This window comes from Polypterus senegalus, chromosome 9 (assembly GCF_016835505.1).
Source record: "Polypterus senegalus isolate Bchr_013 chromosome 9, ASM1683550v1, whole genome shotgun sequence".
In the NCBI taxonomy this organism is placed as follows: Eukaryota; Metazoa; Chordata; class Cladistia; order Polypteriformes; family Polypteridae; genus Polypterus; species Polypterus senegalus.
The window spans coordinates 39,584,605-39,607,265 of NC_053162.1; the positions used below are offsets into that span (position 1 = coordinate 39,584,605).

At 37.2% G+C, this 22,661-nt stretch overlaps 1 protein-coding gene across 1 annotated transcript in view; it reads right to left on the bottom strand.

Annotated features, from left to right (window-relative positions):
* The window catches only part of hsd11b2 (hydroxysteroid (11-beta) dehydrogenase 2), a 119,303-nt gene that overhangs the window by 35,858 nt on the left and 60,784 nt on the right, over window positions 1-22,661 (bottom strand). The window lies entirely within an intron of this gene.

Consider the following 22,661-nt stretch of genomic DNA (forward strand, 5'->3'; position numbering starts at 1 on the left):
ACTGTGATTGCTTTGGGACGCTCTTCTGCATGTCGTCCCGTTGGGTGGAACACAAGTGCTTTGGACTGCGAGCACGTTTCCGGAACAAATTATGCTCGCAAACCGAGGTTCCACTGTATTCCATTCCATGAAGTTTTCCAAAAATGGGACAAAGCTGGAGAGTATCCAAATATAATAATTAACCAGTGTGTAATTAAGCAACAAGCTAATATGATTAAAAGTAGCATAAACACAGCTATAATTGAGGTTCATGTCAAAGTGATTTTACGTTTAAATGGCTCAAAAATACATTTTTCAAATTAGAACAACACTGAAAAGTTAGTCTTTGTTTCAGAAGTTTCATACAACCCAACACCACTGACCCTTTTTGTGTGTGAGCATGCTTTAGATTGAATATAACAAAATTGTGTTATTTCTGGAAATAAGTCCCAAGGGGGCCGGGGGTAAACACTAAATTACATTGCTTTGCCTAAATTACAAATAAAGACATACAAAATATTTATCAAGTTATATGTAAAATCTCACATCACAACATGTGGTAATGGCAAAAATACAAATTTCTGTGTTAGTTGTAAATGTAAATATCAAACTAGAGCAATTTTCTGTATACAAAATAAGGGAAGAGAAAAAGACCTATTTATGGAGCGAGGAAGGGAGAGACAAAAAGGGAAGTCACCCAGAGTGGTAGAAGAATATGTGAGTGCAATTTTAGGAGCTTCATGAGTGTAGAAGAAGATCTTTTGGGAATAAGTACTTCACGTCTTCTAAGACCTGAACAGCAGGAGTAGTTCAGAGAGTCAGCTTTTCTCCATGTCACAACTATGGGAGGTCAAGCTAGGGTTTTGATTTCTGACTTCCAAATAAATGGTCTTGTATAGAGACCTTAAATCACAGAAACTGTCTTGTGCCAGTTATTCCTCCACCTTGCAGGTCACAGCTAAATTCTTGTATAGATTACATGCAGACCTAGTTATAAACTGCTGAGGAGTGGCAGGGTTATGAGAAGAGAGTTGCATAACACTCGAATCTATGAAGCCTAGGAAAAATCTTGTAATTCTGGCCCACCTTAAATCCCTTTGTACCTCTCTATTAGCAACTTTTGTTTTGTAAATGTGTCAATCAGAGCAAGCAGCCTGCTGTCCCAGTGCTGTGAAGAAGTTGTCTGTTGTTATGGTCCTGCCTTTGTCCAGTCTGATAGTAGTCACGGGACATTGTTCTTTGATTACCGGTACAACAAATAGTTCTGAGCAGGTATCAGCCACAGTAGCCACTGTGGTTATCGCTGCTCATTTGAAAAGAATGGAGATAAAGCCATCAACTCAGAGAGGGAGAGGCAAGTTTGTTGTACCATGTGAATGTCACTGAGAGAATAAAACTGAATAATAAAAAAACAAGCACTAACTTTTACCAAAAAAATATCCAAAATTTACACCGGGTGTTACAGACTCAAATCAAGTTTTTATTGTATTATAGTAGTAGTAGTAGTAATAATAATAGCAGCTCACTGCTCAAAACATGGAGCGCCCAGTGTCAAACCCGGAACCTGGGTTATAAAGCAGTGTTTCTTACCTCTGCACCATTCAAGAACATGTATAAACTCCCTGTCGATTGACATTTGAGCTTGGGTTTTTAACTCATTGACAGCAACATGTAAATCAGATGTTTGTTTTTCCTTTGGTTATATTCTTGAATAAAAGGACATGTGTTTATTTGATATTTAGACTAAAGTCTTCACAAATTACACTTCACGTCATTATTAGTATAACATGGAAAAAGTTTCTGCTTTAGGTATGTGTTCAACATTTCTTGCCTCGCATTTCCTTTTCTCCTACACTTACCCAGATCTTAGTATTCACGGAACACATGTATTTCAAATAATGATTTACTGTATTATTTACCCTATACAACTCCATCGACCTCACATGCAGATTAGGAGCCCTGGCTTGAGCTGGGAGAACTTTTTTGCCCGAGTTCAGCTCCGTCAAGGCAGGTGATGGGACAGCAGGCTGTTTGTGCTGATTGACACATTTACAAAACAAAAGGCACTAATGGAGAGGTAAGAAGGGATTTAAGGTAGGCCAGGGTTACAAGTTTTTTTGAAGGCTTCAGAGATTCTAATGATAAAAGGGCCATATGGGATGATAAGCAGAGTAAATATGTGAGAATAGCTTTATAATTGTCTGGAACAGGGGAACCAAATCAACAGATCCCCAGGGGATCTGAAACTTGATTTCTGGAAGGTCATGTCCACCACACATTTCCAAAACAGTTGATTGTCATTTTTTCCAAAAGCACCATCAGGGTGTTTTGCTAACCAGAATACATCAGTATTTCTAAGGTCTTTACTGTTTTCTCTTTTGAAGTATGTTCTTGAAGCAACTATTGTATGCCCAACATGCACTAGTCCAAATGGGATCAGATTAGTTGATCATTTGTTGGCTCTTTTTGCATCTCATTAATTTGTGGCTATTGGTTAAGAAAAAGGGAACAGTTAAAGTATCACTACAAATCAGCAATTCTTCTTTGACTGTTTCTTTTTAGCTTTCACCTGTAGATCTGTTTGCAGGGTCTCGTGTAATTATTTATACAATAATTTTGCTGGGGTTAGCAAGAGCTTACATTGCTTATCACAAAAAGGAGAACCTAGCAACAACAGACTGACTTAATGCATGATTAATAATCATGGAATGCAATAATAATTAACTCATGCTGGATTCTGTTTCAGTGTAGTAAAATATTTTTTCAGTATCCAAATTCTCATCTGTTTCTTACACCTTTCAATCCAAATCAGGATCAGGGTAAGCCAGAGGTTATCTTAGCAGCACTAAATACAAGAGAGGACATAGCCCTGGGCAGGATGTCAGTCCATCACAAGGCCCACTCACACCCACAAAGAGCCTGTGTGTAATCACAAATCAATTTAACCTGTACACTGTTTGTAAAATAAGAGGAAAACCCATGTAGCCAAAGGGAGAATGAACTTCACATGGGCAATGTCCGGACACAGGATTCCAGTCCAGGAGACTGTATATGTGAGGCACCACTGTTACCCACTACATCATCATGCCACCCAGTATGTCAGAATTTGAAATCTGATTGACAGTTTTCTTTGGATAACACTCTGAGCACATATTAAATGCTTTTAATCATATATGATGGAGACAAGTTGTATCTAGGACTCTAAGCTAGCCTCTACTTGCCAGCATTTATTGAAATTAAATTATTTGTGTTACTTTAACACAGAAGTGGAATTAATGCATTGCATTATGTAGAAGGAGGAACTGAATGCAAACTAGACAGTGAAGACACTCCAGGTGTTACCTGCACCTTTCCATGCATATCATAAATTACAGATGTACATATTTATTTATATTGCAGTATACTAATTTAAGTATCACAATTAATTAATAATATTGCATTATGCAACTTTAGCATAATTTCCCTTGACTTGTACTCCACCTTTCATGCTATATTATGTAATTTCCTATTAGCCTTCTTAATCACCCCTGTACACTTTTTTAATGTAGAGAGTGAGGACTCCAAGTGTAACTCCCAGGCCCTTCTTATGAGGTGTAATTTCAGCTTTCAAACCTGAATTGTGTATTCATATCTATCCTTTCTCTTTCCTTTATGCATTACCTTAAATAAAATTTAATGAAAGTATATTTCCCACAGATCTGCCCAAGCTTATATACTGTCCTGATCTCTTTGTAACAGTTTAGTTGATTCTGCCTTATCTGCCCTTCCACCTAGCTTTGTGTTATCTGCAAATTTAGACATCTTGTTGTTTATATTCTTGTCCTAATTGTTTATGTATAAGAAAAAGAAAGGCGTCCCAGGCACTGATGTCTGAGGGACACCACTTTTAACATCACCTAGTTCTGAAAAAGTTCCTCTAACTACAGCCCTTTGTTTTTGTGTTTAAGACAATTTCTTTATCCACCTACACACAGAATTATAATTCTGACTTTTTTTACTTTGATCACTAACATTTCCTGTGGTACTTTATCAACAGCCTTCTAAAAATTAAGATAAATAATATCATGTGCACCTCCCTTATCATATACAGTAATTTGTCGTTTCTTCATGGAATTCAAGCAAATTAGTGAAGCATGATCTTCCTCATCTGAATCTATGTTATTTGCTAATACACATGTTCTTGCCATATGCTGCTTGATCTTTTATTTAATAATAGTTTCCATTAAATTACCCATGATGCATGTCAAGCTTTCTGGCCTGTAGTTACTTAAGGATAAATGTTATCTGGTCCTGGTGGTGATGGTTGGGAGCATGCACTGATACAGCACATTGCTGCACCCATCACACGATGAATCACCACAGGATCCCACAGTGCCACCAAGTGCCTCAGAGCAAGTGAAACACCAGAACAGAATGAAGCCACAGTAGTAGACAAATGAATCAGGGCCTAAAATTACCCATGAAACGCCGGGTACTGCTTCTAGTAGGAAATAATAATATCAGTTGGTAGAATACAGCTTATGGGAAGGACGCAGTGGTGGACTCAGACAAACAGAGTGTTAATATATCACATCTCACCTGCACTATTTAACCCATGGTCTGTGCTTCCGGGATAAGGGGGGGCCGAGGTTTTGGGGAGGTGTGAGTGGGTGGTTATTGTTAGGGTGTTCGGGTGGAGACTGAGCGAAGAAGCTGTTGAACGCATCTAATAAATGTTATCAACAATTAAACGTCGTGTTTATTTCAGTTTAACATGGTAGCAGAGGATGGTTCATAAGGATGGCAGGTAGTTATAAAGTCCCGCCGAAGTTTGATGAAGCCAGACCATACGAGTGCTGGAAAAATGAAATCAATGTCTGGACGCGAGTTACCGACCTTGACAGAAAGAAACAAGCACTTGCTGTTACTTTGGGGCTAGAAGGGAGAGCCTGTGAAACCGCGATGGAAATACCTGCGGAAGATTTGGATAGTGATAGCGGTATGACGATGATGCCGTGTTTCTAAAAGAGGAAAAGGATCGTGTATATGAAGCGTATTCTTATTTTTATGGCATAATGAAGAGCAGTTCAGTTTCCATGGCGGACTACATAATTGACTTTGAACAGCGTTATAACCGGATGAAAAATTATAATATGACGCTTCCTGATGCTGTGTTGGTTTTTAAGCTTTTAGATACGGCTTGCCTCGATGAAAAAAGCAGACAGCTAGCTTTGACGGCCTGTACAGAATTAAAGTTCTCCTCCATGAAGTCAGCTCTCAAGAGGATTTTTGGAAGGAAAACTACAGAATCATTGAATGGAATACAAGTGAACCAAGAATCTGCGTTTTTCACAGAACAAAGACTGCAAGGCAGAGGGAAACGGAACGCGTTGTTGCAAAGTGGACTACAAAAGCAGCCATTACAGGGAACTAATCAACTGGATAAGTCTGGTAAGCGATCCAGATGTGCTATTTGCCAGTGTACATTTCATTGGGCTAAAGACTGTCCTCATAAGAAAACTGAACAAGTGCGAATAACTGAAGATGCAAATGTAGAAGAGTGTAATATCACATTGTTCATAAAGGCCTCCATGTCAGATGCTGAGATACTTATGACTGAATCATTGGGATCAGCGATTATTGACACGGCTTGTACTCGTACTGTGTGTGGGGAAAAATGGCTAGAAAACTATATTGCCAGCCTCACTCAAGAACAAGTGAACCAACTGATGCAAACAGAAACTCCAAGTTGCAGACTATTTCAGTTTGGCGATGGGAATCTGGTGTATTCCACAAGAAATGTGAAACTACCAGCTAAAATAGGACTGACAAAATGCAACATTGAAACCAAAGTTGTCAAGGTTGACATTCCACTTCTGCTGAGTAAAACGTCACTGAAGAAGGCAGGAACCATTCTGAACATGAAAAAGGACAGTGCAGTGATGTTCAAACAATCCATTCCTCTTGAATTTACTAGTTCTGGACATTACTGTGTAGACATCAGAGACCAAGAAGCTAAAAAACCTCAGAGTGAAGAGGAGGTCCTTACAGTGACAGAAAATATGTCTACAGATGAGAAACGCAGAGTCCTTTTGAAGCTCCATAAGCAGTTTGGTCATGCATCAGCAGACAGACTACAGAGACTTATTCACAGTTCAGGAAATAAGGACAAAGAATGCTGTACTATTCTACAACAAATAGTAAATGACTGTGAAATATGCAAGAAGTACAAAAGGACAAAGCCAAAGCCTGCTGTGGGGTTACCTTTAGCTTCAGAGTATAACGAGACGGCGGTGGATCTGCACGAGTTAGAGCCAGGTGTGTGGTATCTTCACATAATCAATCACTTTACGCAGTTCAGCTTCTAAACATTGTTACTACAAAGAAGTCATCTGAAATTGTAAACTCCTTCATTCACACTTGGATTAGTGTTCATGGCGCCCCTCAGAGGCTGTACAGCGACAACGGACGTGAATTCAAAAGTGAAGAGATCAGAGACATGGCTGAGAACTTTAACATCGAGACAAGAACAACAGCAGGATACAGTCCCCGGAGCAACTGGCTACTCGAGAGACATAATCAGACACTGACTGAAATCATCCTGAAGGTCAAACGAGAGAATGGATGTGACTGGCACACTGCCCTTGATTAGGCCCTCATGGCTAAGAACAGTATGTTAAACGTTCATGGCTACAGTCCGTATCAGTGTTTGTGACAAATTCCTAATCTTCCTTCTGTGATAGTCGATAAACCACCTGCTTTAGAAGGTACTATTATGAATGCTAGAGTGGGAAAACATAATTCTGCCTTACATGCTTCCAGGAAAGCATTCACAGAAGCTGAGTCTTCTGAGCGGATAAGAAGGGCAATACGTAAGCAGCTCAGGCCCACTGATGAAATGTATGTGACCGGAGACAAGGTATATTACAAAAGAGGGGACTGTCCAGAGTGGAAGGGACCAGGGGTAGTTATTGGTCAGGATGGAGCTGTGGTGTTTATAAGAAATGGGGGGATTCTTGTAAGAGTGCATCAATCCAGGCTCTGTAAGATAAACACGCAGGATCAGGAATCTCAGGATGAGCAAACTGTGAAAGAGGCAGAACAACAACAGGCAGAAAGAAAAAAAAAAACAGCTTAAGCAATGTAAGCTCAGATAGTGAAGAAAATACAGACAGCAAACAGGAAACAATTAAACAGGTAAATACAGGAGAAGTGATTCATCCTAGTATGACACAAATGGAAACAGATCACATTGTTTATGATAACCCTGCCTCTCCCACTGGTGTAAAGATTAAGAAGGGACAAACTGTGACCTTTATGAAGCAGGATGGTGGTGGTCTACAGAAAGCAAGGGTTTTAGGTAGAGCAGGCAAAGCTTCTGGAAAATACAAAAGCTGGTATAATTTGCAACATATTGAACCTGATGGCAGTGATGGGCAAAAGGAGCCAGTAGATTTATCGTGTGTTGATAATCTTAACATTGAATCACCTGTTAGGGAGAGTGATGTGCTTGTAACAAAAGACATTTCATTTAATGTGGCTAAGCGGGATGAAATCATGAATTGGTACAAAAACAATGTTTTTGAAGAAGTTGACGATGTAGGTCAAAAGTGTATCTCTAACAGATGGGTGTGTAGTCTCAAAGAAACTCCCAATGGCATTGTGCCCAAGGCACGCCTCGTAGCTAGAGGTTTTGAAGAGCTTAATATTCACGAGCTGCAGAAAGATTCTCCAACTTGTGCTTCTGAGTCTCTTAGACTATTGTTAGCGTAATCTGTCAAAACAAATGGCACATCCATTCCATGGACATCAAATCTGCTTTCTTACAGGGCATGCAGTTGTCCAGAGAAATCCATATCCGGCCTCCTGCTGAAGCAGAAAAGAAAAATACTCTATGGAAACTCAACAAGTGTGTTTACGGCCTTGCTGATGCATCACTGTATTGGTACAATAAGGTGAAAGAAATCATGCTGAGTACAGGTGGTAAAATGTCCAAAGTAGATCCAGCAGTATTCTACTGGTTGGATGAGCAGTGTAAGGTTACTGGAGTACTTGCATGTCATGTTGATGATTTTCTTTGGGCAGGCTCACAAACCTTCTCAAAAGATGTGATTCCTACGCTTAAGTCTGCATTTCAGGTGGGGCGTGAGGAACATGAAAATTTCTGCTATGTGGGAATGGACTTTGTTACTTTTAATGGTGAAATTCATATTCATCAGCTTATTTACATTGAAAACTTACAGCCAATTCCCCTACAAGCAGCGCGTGTCCTGCAGAGAGATGCCTCTGTTAATGAGACTGAAAAAGAGCAGCTTAGGTCAAAAATTAGACAGTTATTGTGGGTTGCAAAACAAACCAGACCAGACATCATGTTTGATGTAAGCAGATTAGGGTCAAATATAAAAGATGCCACAGTTCAGTCAATTCACAAGATAAATAAGATCATTAGAAAGCTTAAATCTGAAAAAGTCACTCTCAGGTTTCAGCATTTGGGAAACAATGATGCTCTGAATCTGACAGTTTTCAGTGATGCCTCCCTAGGAAATATTCCTGATGGGGGTACACAAGGGGGAATATTAATTGGTCTCATGGGAGAAGGAGGGAAGTTTTCTCCCCTGTTCTGGCAGTCTAAGAGAATTAGAAGTGTGGTGAGGAGCACTCTGGCAGGGGAAACTCTAGCCCTGTCAGATGGAATAGATAATGCTATCTTTCTGGCGACCCTCTTTTCTGAGCTTACTACTGGAAATGCTGATCTGAATGCTCCCCCTTTGGTCTGTATGACAGACAATCACTCTCTGATGCTCTTAAGTCAACAAAACAGGTCACTGAGAAACGACTTAGACTAGAAATAAGCAGTATAAAGGAGCTCATACAGAGTAAAAAAATAAAGAAGGTTCTCTGGTTGGACACAAAAACTCAGCTTGCGGATTGTCTTACAAAAAGGGGAGCATCTGCTCTTATGTTATTAAAAGTACTCAGCGAAGGGCTACGGTGCTACTGAAATCTTATCTAAAACTGTCTTATCAAAACGTTTAATAAAAATAAAGGGGCTACATTCCAAATCTATGCACTTTCAATTGTATATGTAACTACTGTTTTGTTGTGTTTGCTGTGGCCTTTATTGTTCTGCTATGGTAACCAAGGACTTTGTTACATACTGTATGTTTCCCTTTTATTCTTTTGTTGTTTTTGTTGTAAAAAAAATTATATGGGATATTGTTAATATATCACATCTCACCTGCACTATTTAACCCATGGTCTGTGCTTCCGGGATAAGGGGGGCGGAGTTTTTGGGGAGGTATGAGTGGGTGGTTTTTGTTAGGGTGTTTGGGTGGAGACTGAGCGAAGAAGCTGCTGAACGCATCTAATAAATTTTATCAACAATTAAACGCCGTGTTTATTTCAGTTTAACACAGAGGTCCTGGTGATTTGTTAGATTTCAGTCTACTTAATCTAAGCAATATATCTTCCTCTAAAAATTCTAAGCTACGAGGAAGAATAAAGAAATAAAGGCAACTTACCTTTTAGTACTGGTAACTGTAAACAGATGCATGTAACAGTTATATTACTTCTCTACATAGTCTTCTGCAAGTCGATGCACTTCTTGTGCATCATGCCACTAACTTTTTCATTCCTTGGCTTTCGGCTGCTTCTGAATCCAGGTCTGTACCACATCCTTAACCTCATTATCACACGTGAACCTGTGAGCCTCTTTAAGTGGACTGAAGATGTAATAGCTCCATGGTGCTAGATCTGGGCTATGTTGGGGATGTGGAAGATGTTCAAACTGCAGCTGTTGCATTGCCTCCACTGTTGCAGTTGCTGCAGGGGGACATGCATTGTCATGGAGTAGTATGACTGTTTTTGATAGTATTCTTCTTGTTTTTCTGTGAATTGGTGAATTTCGGAAGGTTTCACTCCCTTACTACAGCATGTTCAACAGTTCTGCAATCCTGTAGCGGAGTGTCCTTCTTCATTTGACCTTGGCTTCAACTAGACTAACAGCCTAGTGCTGCGCTGAGCATGCTTGAGCTACCCATAATCCATCACAAATCTACTTTATTGTGTCAGCTTCTATCCATTGTGGTTACCACATAATATTCAAATTGGCTTTACTTTCTGATTTACCCTCGTAGTAAGTACCTTCTTAATAGTTAATGTTACCTTTGGGAGGTTATCAATTTTTCCACATGTGAAAACTTGCAAAAAAATGCAAGTTCAGAGAATTTGTTATTTAATTGTCAGTATATTCTAGCTTGCTTTTACTGTTCAAAATACTCTTCTCCTCCTCCTTTACTGTTCTTTAATACTCAAAATAAAGCATTGGGTCATTTTTGCCTCTTCTGCAAGGTTTCTGTTAGTAGCCGCTCGGATTTCCCAAAATCTTTAACTATTGGTCTCATACTCTCATACGTCCTGTGGCTAGCACTGGACTTAGTAGTCTTTTATGGTTTATAGAGCTGTTTTTTTGTAACTTATTTTTAGCTCTTTATTTATCTACTACAGATTTATCTTTAAATAACCTTGTCCTGTATTATATGTAAAACACTTTGACACCTTTTACTTAATTGTTTAGTTCAGAATTACATAATCAATTTAAAAAATGTGGTTATAATTTTCCATCAAAATACAGTGTCTTTCAGAGCTCATGTCTAGGATTCTTACTGTTTTCATTTTACATTTTTAAATATAATATTCATAATAATTAATACATAATATTCATCTTATCCTTCATGCAGATGTTTCATGTTATGATTTATCCTAATGATGTCTCTCATATTCTGTCTTAAATTTTTAGTTTCAATGAGACAAATATAACTGTTTCTTTTTAAACAAATATAAAAGCTGGCATGAACACTACTTATGCTGAATCAGCTTGCAACCTATGAGTTATCTTTGACACTAATCCATTTTTTTTTCACTCACATTATAGTAACCAAAATCTGTTTTAAGTAGCTAGGGCATATTGGAAAATTATATGGTTTATTACTATGCAGGATACAGAAAATATATATATTTAGTTTAAGTAGAATTGAGAACGTAATGTTTTATCTAGAGGCTTTTAACATTTTTCTGTTTGTAGCTGTCAGTTAAATCAAAATACTCTACATGGGGCATTATGAATCTCTATATTAAGCCTTGGGTCTCTGGATTGGCTTTAAGTTAAAATTTGGGATACCTTCTATAGTCCTCTTATTACATACAGCCATTTAATTACTTTGACCCAATATGTAACATAACTCGTTAACACATGCATCCCTGAGTACACATTATAATCACAAGATGCCACAATATCTTCTAAAACTTTCAAGGATATGTACAGTTCTATAAAATGGCGAGTCTTTAGTCAAGCAAACTATGGCATTATCTGCCTGCTGCTTGTAAGGGATGCTCCATAGTTCCCCTGTATGAGAAGACTAGTTTAGTCCCTTATAACAGTTGCTAATTAGCCAGATCATATTTCAGCTGGGTTAGTTATTTGCTCATATATAAAAGCTTGATGATCATGCATTTTTACTATTCTGTTCTCTTCACAATATGCAGCTGAGGCACAAGTTTCCTCAACATGGATTGAGGTGCAAGAGTGTATGAGTACCTTAGGATTCAGTACTTACTAAAAATACCATTATAGATAGTTATTCTAAGTCAATAAAACCTTTTTTTTTGTTATAAATGGCTGTGGTTCCCCCAAAGTTGGTTGTTGTCATCTTCCCTACTGTTTTTTAATTATATTTTATAATTATATTATTATATTATGATTTATATTTTCATCATGTGTGCTCTACTATAAAGCAGTGTTTGTTATGACTAAACAACTCCACTTTACAATGTACACTTTAATTATCATTGTTTTTAGAAGAGTAGCTAAAGTCTTTTTGAACATTTCAGTTGTAGTAATTTTGTACTTTATCTGAAATAAAATCTGCAAGTCCAGGATCCATGTTCTCAGAATGTCAATAAAATACATTTTTTGGATACATTCCAGAATTAACAGAGATTGAAAGGATGACAGATTCCAGTAAAACATTTGAGTAGAGTGGTACAATAACTAAAGGTGTTTCAGGAGCATGAAATATTTTATAACTTGAATGGTTATATTTATAGTCTGAAATTTGAAAACAGTAACAGTGCTGGTTGCTTTCTTTATCAAAGTATAAACTCTATTATTGTACTGTTATTAATAATGTTGACTTTATTCCCCAGTTAACTTGTTGAGTAGTGGAAAGTGCTTGATACAAAGAAAGTAATAAAGAAGAAAAACATTTGCCATATGTGATCTAGGTGTTTTCCATGGTAGCTTATCTTTAAAGCGTTCACCAATCTACATTAATTGATTCCATGCTATGACTAAGGATTTGGGTGCTGTTCAAAAATGCAGTAAAGTTCTTTAGGGTGTGGTTACTTATTAATCTTTGGCAACAAACCTGGAATTAAATGTCCTTAAACACAGTGGGTGTTTTGCATGATGTACTATAAAAGTGGAATTTAGAACGATGACTTGCAAAGAAGACATGTAGCACCCTTAGGATGCAGAGTATGTAACCTACAGGGCTGTGTGGAATATATATCCCTCTTCCTCACATTCAAGCCAGGATGCCAGAACTATGAGAATAAATAAATTTTCACTTTCTCTGTTTGTTGTCTGAATGTGGCAATAGTCTCCTTTTCTCACCCCAAACACAATCAATGTAATAAGATAGATACTATATATGGATGTACAGTGTATATAAACACAGGATAATAAACACTAAATAAACACTAAATACAAATCTAAGTTAGCTTAGTTTTCTTTCTCATTTTTATTATAAATAGTTGGTAAACTAATTAATTATGCCCGCCCCCTTTATAATTTTGGTCTAAACAATTGCTGAAGGAAATATTATTAATTCAGTAACAGCTTTTACATGCTTTTTATTATCTTTGTTGGGTAAATCTTTATATAATTGCAAGTTTCTCATTGCTTTCCTTATTTTGCCATCAGGTTTAGTATTTTTCATGACTCTCCTATGAGGCTGTGTGTGTGTGTCACACAGTTTGAAGCTGTTACAATACTGTGTACTGGCAGTTGTTGTGAAAAGAAACGATTTTAACATTTTAAAATGACTTCAATACTCATTCCTCATGGCATTAACTCTACATCCTACATTACAAACATACTTCCAGTTTGCTCTGACTTTTCACAATTGAGCCTTGCAGGCAATCAATTGGCATGGTTTAAGTTGCAGCCCCATTACTACCCACTCACAGGTGTTAATAAGATGGCAACTTTAGTGGAGCCTTCACCAGCACACTTAAGTGATAAAGAGGGTAGCTGGAGTGCTATCTGGAAATAATTTGGCTTTGTAGCAAATGGGAACAGAAAACCACAAGATACATGCAAGTCTGTATGCAAGATATGCTGACACACAATACCAACTAAAGGATTTAACACAATAAATTTAGCCAAACATTTGAAGGACTGCCAAAAATTTCAGGAGGTGTCTAATTTCTAAATTACCGAAACATTAATAGGTATAAACCTTTAAACTGTTGCATTCGAAGTAGGCATGTAACATTTTTTGTAGCCAGTTAAATGTTTAAGGTCTGCAGTTATTTTTCCCTAAAGGCCAGTTTTATTCTGCACTGTCATGCAGTGGCAACACTCTTTAGCACTAGAGCTTCCTTGATTTTTATTTGCAACACTGTATTAATTCCCGAAGGGAAATTGTCTTTTCACATGACCTTTGGGGGTCAGAGTGCAGGGTCAGCCATTGTTGTGTGCCCCAGAGCAATTTTCTAGTTAACTCCTCACCGATTTTATTATGTGCGATTTTAAAAATATATTTTATCACATTTACTGTATATTTTAAGATTCTACATCTTTTTAGTGCTTATGTACATAAACATTGGTGCCATTTATCCGTATACTCATATACTACTATACGGAGTGTGTATTTAGTATGCCAGGGCTCATGTGCAGCCCAACAAAAGCACACCTCACAGAAGAGCATGTTGACACTGTAGTCTATCTTGCAAAAACTTGAATTGGTTGTTACATAGACACTGTAGCTTATTTTCACAAAAATGCAATGTGCACTATGTGCTCCTATTTGTGTGTTATTTTTCTGAAAAAATTTTCTTTTAATTTTAATGTTTATTTAATGTTTGTTTTCCTATGTTTATGTACACTGTTTACAAAAGATTACCATACTTATACAGTTAAAATTTAATGACAAATCAAGTTGGGGAGCATGCACTGGTACAGTGCGTTGCCGCACCCACTCTATGGCGAAACAACTCAGGATCCCGGTTTGCAACCCCCCCAGGCAGACACATGGTCCAGTCCCACCCTCCAGAAATGACCCTCTATCTGCTGCAGCCAGGTGTTACGTGGGCGACCCCTTGGCCTGGTCCAGCCACTCAGGTCCCCAACAATGAGGATCTTACGAGCCGGAGCACCCTCAGGGAAACGTGCCACATGGCCGTAGTGCCGTAACTGGCGCTCCCTCACAATGCAGGTAATTTGCCTCATTCAGGACTCCATGAGCAACGGTACCCAAGGATTTTCCAGGGAGACACAGTACCAAAGGAGTCCAGTCTTCGTCTCAGGTCACTGGATAGCATCCATGTCTTGCAACCATATAGCAAGACAGGAAGCACCAGGACTCCAAAGTCTTGGACTTTGTCCTTTTGCATAGATATCGAGAGCACCACATACCACCTTTCCAGCGACCTCATGACCCCCCATGCTCTCCCAATCCGTCTACTGACTTCATAGGAAGAGTCACCTGAGACATAAATGTCACTGCAAAGGTAAGTAAACCTCTCAACAAGGTCAACACTCTCTCTGCAAACAGACACACTGCTGATGGCTGTGCCCAAGAGGTCATTAAAGGCCTGGATCTTTGTTTTTATTCAGGACACTCGCAAGCCCAGACATTCAGACTCCTCACTCAGTCTCTCAAGCATCCTGATCAGAGCCTCTCTTGACTCCGCGAAAATCACAGCATCGTCAGCAAAGTCAAGATCTGTGAATCTTTCTTCACCAACAGATGCCCCACAGCTGCTGGACCCCACGACCTTGCCCAACACCCAGTCCATACAAGCACTGAACAGAGTAAGAGCAAGAACACACCCCTGACAAACCCCAAAATCAGCTAATGACAAATACTGTATGTAACGTTTTGGTGTACTTCCTCAGTAACAGTATGTGTTTTCATCAAAGTAAAAAAACTGTTGACCAGAATTAAACTTCTTTATTTGTTTAACTTTACTCTAACCTTTTACAAAAGATTGCACTACTTCAAACATTTGCAGTTAATGACTACATTTTCTATTACTTTTTTCATCAATATAAAAATTTTAATGCATTCATAATTGCAATTCATTTAAATAGTTTTTTTCATTGAGTTACATTATATAATGTACTGGGTATCAAAAACAATATAGAATTTCAGTACTTTTCTTAGTCATATCAGAGTCTGAAATTTTGGTATTGTGACGACCCTTTTCTTTGTTAAGCTCCTGTTTTATCCTGAGATGGATTTGATGCTGTGTTTTGGAGTCTTTGGGCTTCATGAGATGGGGAGCAGATCGATTGTTATTTACCTTCCACCTGCAGCTGAAGTCACTTCAGTACACATGTATTGTGTCAGCATGCCCGTGTCGATCAAACACAGAAAGCTCTGCAGTTTACTTGTTACTTTACGCTGTAGGAAGATAAGTAAATGAATCAAGGTAAATACCATTTGATTTGGCTTTTATTTAAGTACATGTAAATGTTTTATATAAAGACCACCACAAAACATAATCACAAACTGGACTTTGCACAATACCTTGGCGCGCTCTGTAAGCCATGCTGTTTCATTGAAGGACAGGTGTGGGGCACACTGACTAGCAGGATGATGCTGGACCTCTTGCTGCATCCAAACGGTGTCATCTTTCGCCTTTACGCCTGGTGCAGTGGTGTTGTTCTTATATGTGAGTAGACGTTTTCTTGCAGGGAGGGCTTCTGTTTTCTTTCTCCGATGTACAACCCTCGTCTTCATCTGAGTTCACCTCTGTTATAGCACGTCTTTATTTGAAAACAGCAGTGCCAGATTAGGGGGAGCATGGGCACGAGAGAATAAAACTGAATAAAAAAAAATGCCAGCCTTTACAAATACCATATATTTACATCGGCTATTACAGACTCAAATCAAATGTATGTTTTTATTGTATAATAGTAACAATAAGAGCAGTTCACTACTCAAAACATTCATTTTGGGACGTGAGAAGGCTCAATCTGGCAACCTCTTGAATATGAGTCTGCAATTTTTACCACCGTACTACCAAAGAGGTTGTGACAACAAACTACAGTAGCCCAATTTCTTTTTTTCAGTTATAGTTTTGAATATAAGTGTACTTTTTCTATCTGTACCTTTTGTGAAAGTGCTTATTTGATATTTGGACTTCAGTCTTCACACATTATACACTTCATGTCTAAATGTCATTAGTACTAAAACATGAAAAGAATGTCTTTTAGGTATGTGTTCAACATTTCTTGCATTTTCTGTCATCCAACACTCACATAGATCTTTGTAGACACGGAACACACATGAAATGCATGTGATCCAAAAAACGATATATTATTTATCCTATACAGCTCTAGGTGACTCACTCCCAAATAAACAAGGCTGCAGCGGTGGGGGGATGGGATAGCAGGCTGCTGGCTGCTTGCTGCTTGTGCTTATCAACACATTTTCAATGCAAAAGTCGCTGATGGAGAAGTACAAACGGATTTAAGGTGGGCCTGGTTTACGTTTTTTTTTTCGTATGCTTTGGTAATTCTAGTGTTAATCTTCTTCTCATAAGAACACAGGATATTGTCATAATTTTCATAACACAAGTATGCCATTCTTTGGAGAGATGTAGTGTGACTTTTGCAGACATTATGGGACTCTTCAGCCAAAAGCTTTGTTTTATTCACATATCAATTGAATTTTTTTAGATGTCTTGGGAAAATTACTGGTACATTTGGGAAATTATGATATTGCCATGCATTTTGTAATAACTTGTGCCAATGGATGTTATCTTTGGCAATTGATAATTGATTGGTTACTATGTTGACGGATTTTTTTACCAATGATTTAAACCACATGATTAAACACCTCATAAATACCATGTTACAATAAGCTCCTGTGTCTTGATTGTATGTTAATAGGCTGTAAATGCACTGTACAAAACATACTTTCACACTAGAAACTTGAAATTAATCTTTAGCAGATACAAATCTGATGACATCATCCTTTTCAACACAGAGGTTAGCAATCTGGTCTACGTGGTGGGTACAGCAGAGTTTTGTATTCTTCATGCATTTTTACTAAAAATGACAGCCCATAGAAGAATCCAACAGTGGCATATTATTAAGTGATGATAAGAGAAATAGAAGACATTCTATAATGCTGCAACTGATGCAGCCTTTGTTATAATTTTCATCAAAGCTGCAGGTGTGCTGTAGTCAGTCTGGATGCTTGAACAGAATCAAGACTACGAGATAAAATCCTGTATTTGTGAAAGACTGCAGCTTCTTCTGAGAAGAAAAGATATGCAATTTCACAATTTTATATGTAACAAAAAGTATGTTACTCTGGTGGTATAGTATCTTGCAACTGGGTGCTGGCTTTAACACCTTATCCATTTTGTTTTTAGAATAATGTAATCATTAGTAAGCCAGTGTGTTCAGTGTTCAGCCAAACATTCATCAGTCTCCATTGTGGGGAGCAAATTCATGTAATTACTCTGTGTGGTGGTTCAATTAATGGATCACATATCTCCATCACTGCCCCAAAAACAATTTGACGCAGGTTATTACAACCCAAAGAAATACCACTTAATATTATCCCCGGCTATCACTGATCATACCCTGCAGTGCTAAGGTTGCCTTTTGGGATGAGTTAAAGCTTGTGCTTTAAAAAGACATTCTGGAAAGAATGTGTAAAACATGCATATTTTATGTGAATAAAATATCTGTCTGTAGTGTTGGTAATGTCTATGTTGCCCTGGCCGGCTTATAATTTGTGAGTTTTCTAATGCCGATACTTAACGGCCGGTAAGGCACTTAAATCAACAGCATTGAGTAAACTGGTATAGTCAGCTGGATGCTGTAGTTGCAAGTGATTATGCAAGTTTGTTATTTTTAAATCTTTTGTAGCAACAACTTTCCTGCTTAGTTGACAAATACCTTTGGTTAAATCTTTTGGCTCACCACACTTATTTATATTCAAGCCAAAGAAAAGCCCAACTGGCATGGCTGATTTCTTCTTAGCCACCAATTTGACCATCTGTACTTTTGTACATTAAACAAACTACTCTTGTATCATGCTATAGGGCATGGCTGTTACCAGTGAAGAGACCCTATGACCAAATAGAAAATTAAAATTGCAGAACAGCAGTGTCAGCTTACTCAATTAAAAATGAGGATATCCTACCCCTGGCAATAACATCATAAGTTGATGGTGTTTAAGGCAATGACTTTTTGACCTGAGAATTGTATGCATTATCCAACCCTATTTTATAATTAGTGACCAATGCATCCTGTGTTATGAACACTTCATGTTCTAATTAAAGGTGACTTCATCCAAGATGATGTTTGACTGGATTGAGATTTGGTATATCAGCAGGTCATGGCATTAATTTGGATTCCTTTTCATGCTCCTGGAAACATTTCAGGACTTTCTTAGCTTTGCAGCTTGGAGAATTACTGCGTCACTAAAAAGTTATTTTGCAGAAAATTGTGTTGCTCTAATGTTAGATCTTTAGTGGTAACACAGTAGTGTTTCTCAGCTTATATCAAGAAAACAGATAGGTGACATTAAAACATACATCCCAGCATTACAATACTTAATAGATGGGACTTGGCAGAATGAATTTATTGATTCATGAGGGTCTTACCACTTTCCAGTAGTGTGAATCAACAGGATCAGGAATTCATTAGATCAGGAGATATTTTTCTAGTCCACCAGTGTTTGTATACTTAGCCCACGGAAAATGTATCTTTTTGTTTATGCTAACAGTAGTGCAGTTTTGCACATTACTCCATCTGTGAAAAGCTTAATGCATATGTTCTAATATACCTCTTTTAACACTACAATTGTTCATGAAAATTTCATAGTTTGTTATTACTAAACTTAATCTTAAACTTGAACGCAACTTACCGTAACCCATCTGTTAAAACCACACACACAATCATATCTTTAGTCAGCCCTTTTTTATGTGAATACTCTTAATGTATTTGTACCTAAATACCTGCTTTAAACAGTGTTGTATATGCTCGTAATGGTGTCTTTGACTGAGCAGTAAATTATAAAAAAGGAGCAGTTTACATAATAATTAAAAATTCATTGTAAATCTGATTTTAATTATTTTGTTTTGGATAGAATGCAGGCAGATAGCATGAGAAAAAATGTGACAGAAGATATTTTAGTCCAAGGACTGAGACTGAATCAAATATGGATGTCAAAATGAACAGGTATACAAGATGAGTTGCTGTCTAAAGAATAATAATACTTCTAATCAAAATGCTGTGTCAAAGCAACATCTATAAAATATGAGTATCTGTTTTTTGTTCTTTACTGCCAGTGCAGTTACTGGTTTCTTACATCTATAGTTTGAGTACATGAGTACAAAAATAAATTTACAGTAGTGTAAATATTTAATTTATTGTCATTGTCAATTAGTTTAGCTTTTAAAAAATATCACAGAGCAAATCACCAAAAATTGTGTTGCTTAAAATATAGTGTTGTTATGAACTCTGACCATCATGAAGTATAAAGAAAAGAAACTGCTCTAAATCACTTTCAAAAGTTTGAGTTACTCAGGGCATGAGCCCTGTGTGCTGCCTATAAACTTCAAACCTAAGATTTTTTTCCATGAATACAGAATTGCAAAAGAAAGATACATGAGAGATTACTTGCTCTTAAAATTCATTTTTATTTTTATAAGAGTAATAAAAATATGTTTTTTTTTTCCTGTAGCTATCCTTTTATAAATTATGCTTGGGTAAGGCACTTTAATGTCAACCACCCTATTATAATTTATTTTGTCCTACATTCTTTGCAAATGTTTATTCCATTTCATTTTATATAATAACCTTTATAACCAGCTTACACCAGCTTATACTGGTTTTCCTCCAATAAGTTTTGGAAATTATTTGTGTGGGTGATTTTCTGGCAATAATACTTTATTTGCTGCAGTCAATAACTGAAGCCATGACTTGCAAATAAAACCTTACCACAGTCATCAGATCCGATGACAGAACTGCCAAGATACAGTCACCACTATCCTCATGTAGCCTGTTAAATAACTTAGAGAACCTAACAGTATAGTTACTTATAGTCTGTGTATTTAATATTCTTTAGCATTAGTAGTGACATTTCTTGTGACATCCTGCATAGTATTATTAATTTTGATTAGCACACAATATGTAGTACAGTATGTGTACTCTGTCTACTGTAATAGGAAACAATCCTTCTGGCATCACTCCTGACTTGGAAGAATGCTATGAAATAGAAAATATGTTGCAACATTATGTTTCTTATACACCTAAATACAGAAAGAGGGAGAGAGAGATCAGCAGAGACTGAACACAAATTACAAAGAGAAGAGAAAAAAGAAAGAAAAATCTAGCTGTTACACTGGGGCTTGCAAGCACAGGATTCATTTTTCCTATTGGACAAACTTTCAATTTTCACAACAATGCATTCTTACCTCTCACTTTTTCCTTTGATCATGGCCTCTATTTTACATGTCAGTCAGAATAAGTTTTCGCTTTACTTCTAAATCTAAATTTACAGTTCTTCTGGTAGGAGACTTTTACTTCCTACTTGACCTTCTTTTAGGTCAAGCTGCTGAGTGTTGGACTGTATTGATTAGAACTCCCCCAAATCCTCCCCATCCTTGCACACCTCGGCTTCTTGTAGCTCTTAAAGAATCGGTTCTTTCATGTAATTATCACAGTGCCAGGAAACACAGTGCCAACTTTTCTGTATAAGGAACATGTGCTGCCAATTGTAAGCCTAAAAGTCTTGTACTCTTCATAGCCACTTTGTCTATGTGATAATACTAATTGTTTCATTTCTGTGAGACAGCTAGAACAACACAACTTTGGTTTCCAAGTCTCTGCTTGAGCCAATCCAGCCATTACATGTATTTATTAAATTCCATCAACTGCAGACCTGAATCAAATTAAAAGATGTAGTGATGTTGTGAAAAGGAGTAACTTTGACCCCAAGTATCGCATTGAGGGTGAACCCCTAGGGTCGGTTGCCGTGGCAGGCACTACTAAGTCCTTCTGATTTTTTTTGCTGAAGATACCAACTGATTGACTCTTTATCATAAGAGTGTAATTTCCTGAACAAAATTGGTCCATGAATGTCCTAAGAATGATTGTTGTTTGGGTCCAGAGGGCCAAAAATGGGGGGAAACGCCAAAAAGCGGGATGTCTTGCATAATTAGACAAGTCAAACAGTATATCATTTGTGGGGGGTGTTTGCACCAGTCAGTCAGGAGGATAAAAAAAAAAAGCTGAAATGATTTCAAAGTGTTCGTAAGTAATCCTTATGAACACAAAATTGGGCAAAAATTCATTAAAAGATCCAAAAAGCAGTCTGCATCTGTTGAATAGTATTTAAAGGTCACTGCATTGAGAGACAGATTAATTGGTCATCTAATTCCAATGTCAAAAATTCCTTGTCTGCTGTTTAGCTTGTTGGAAAATGGGTGGCTGGTAGTCAATAACATAGGAGTCTTTTGGTCTTTTTGATCCCTACATGTAGCCTTTGTTTTCTGCCATGGTGGCCAGATTGCCACTCTTTTTTGTCACTTTCCAATAAGTCCCATTTTTCCCTTAACATTTAACCTCTCTTTACTAAGCTAGGATGGTGAGGGAGCAGATGAAGTTTTTTTTTTTTTAACTCTATTTTAAACTTAGTTGTAATTGTTAATTTATTATTTATTTTATTTAATAAAATCACAGAAAAAAGAAAACAAAGTAAATTATCTTTGGAAAATGTTAAGATAGTAAAACATTTGTTTTTCTTTTAATGAACCACAACACTGTACAAGATACTTTCTCTTTTATCTTGGATGCCATATTAATGGTTTCTAAAACATGCTATTTAAAATTTCTTTAAAAAGCATATTTCACTTTCTTTTGTAACCTGAATAGCACCAAAGAAAACATGAATATGTAAGCGAGATATCATGCATTTACTACAGCATCATGCAAATATAACTTCAAGCTTTACATTTTAATTCCAAAACTTCCATTAACTCCATAATCAGAATATAGCATCAAGAAAACACAAAGAAAGGGTTAAAGGTAATTTCATGATGACTTGAAGAATATTTCTCTAAAATTAAAACTAGTCGTATAAATAAAAAACTCACCACAGTATTTGTAAATTAAATCAATGCTCTCTGATTTCTTAAAGATTTAGATGACTTATATTTAAGAGTTACTACTGACTTCTGTGCTATCCTGTGCTGCCTTGTGTTGGCTAGGGCTGCAATCATGAAGCCTGCAACGTAAAGCAAGAACAGAAGTTCAGGCATAGTGCAGTGTTATCACCTGTCATTCTTGTCATCCAATGTAAAGCTACACAACAACAGTCAAAGTGGTGCATTGATTCTTTCAAGGAAATATTATAAATGACATCCAACAGAATGCTGACAAAGGTTTCATT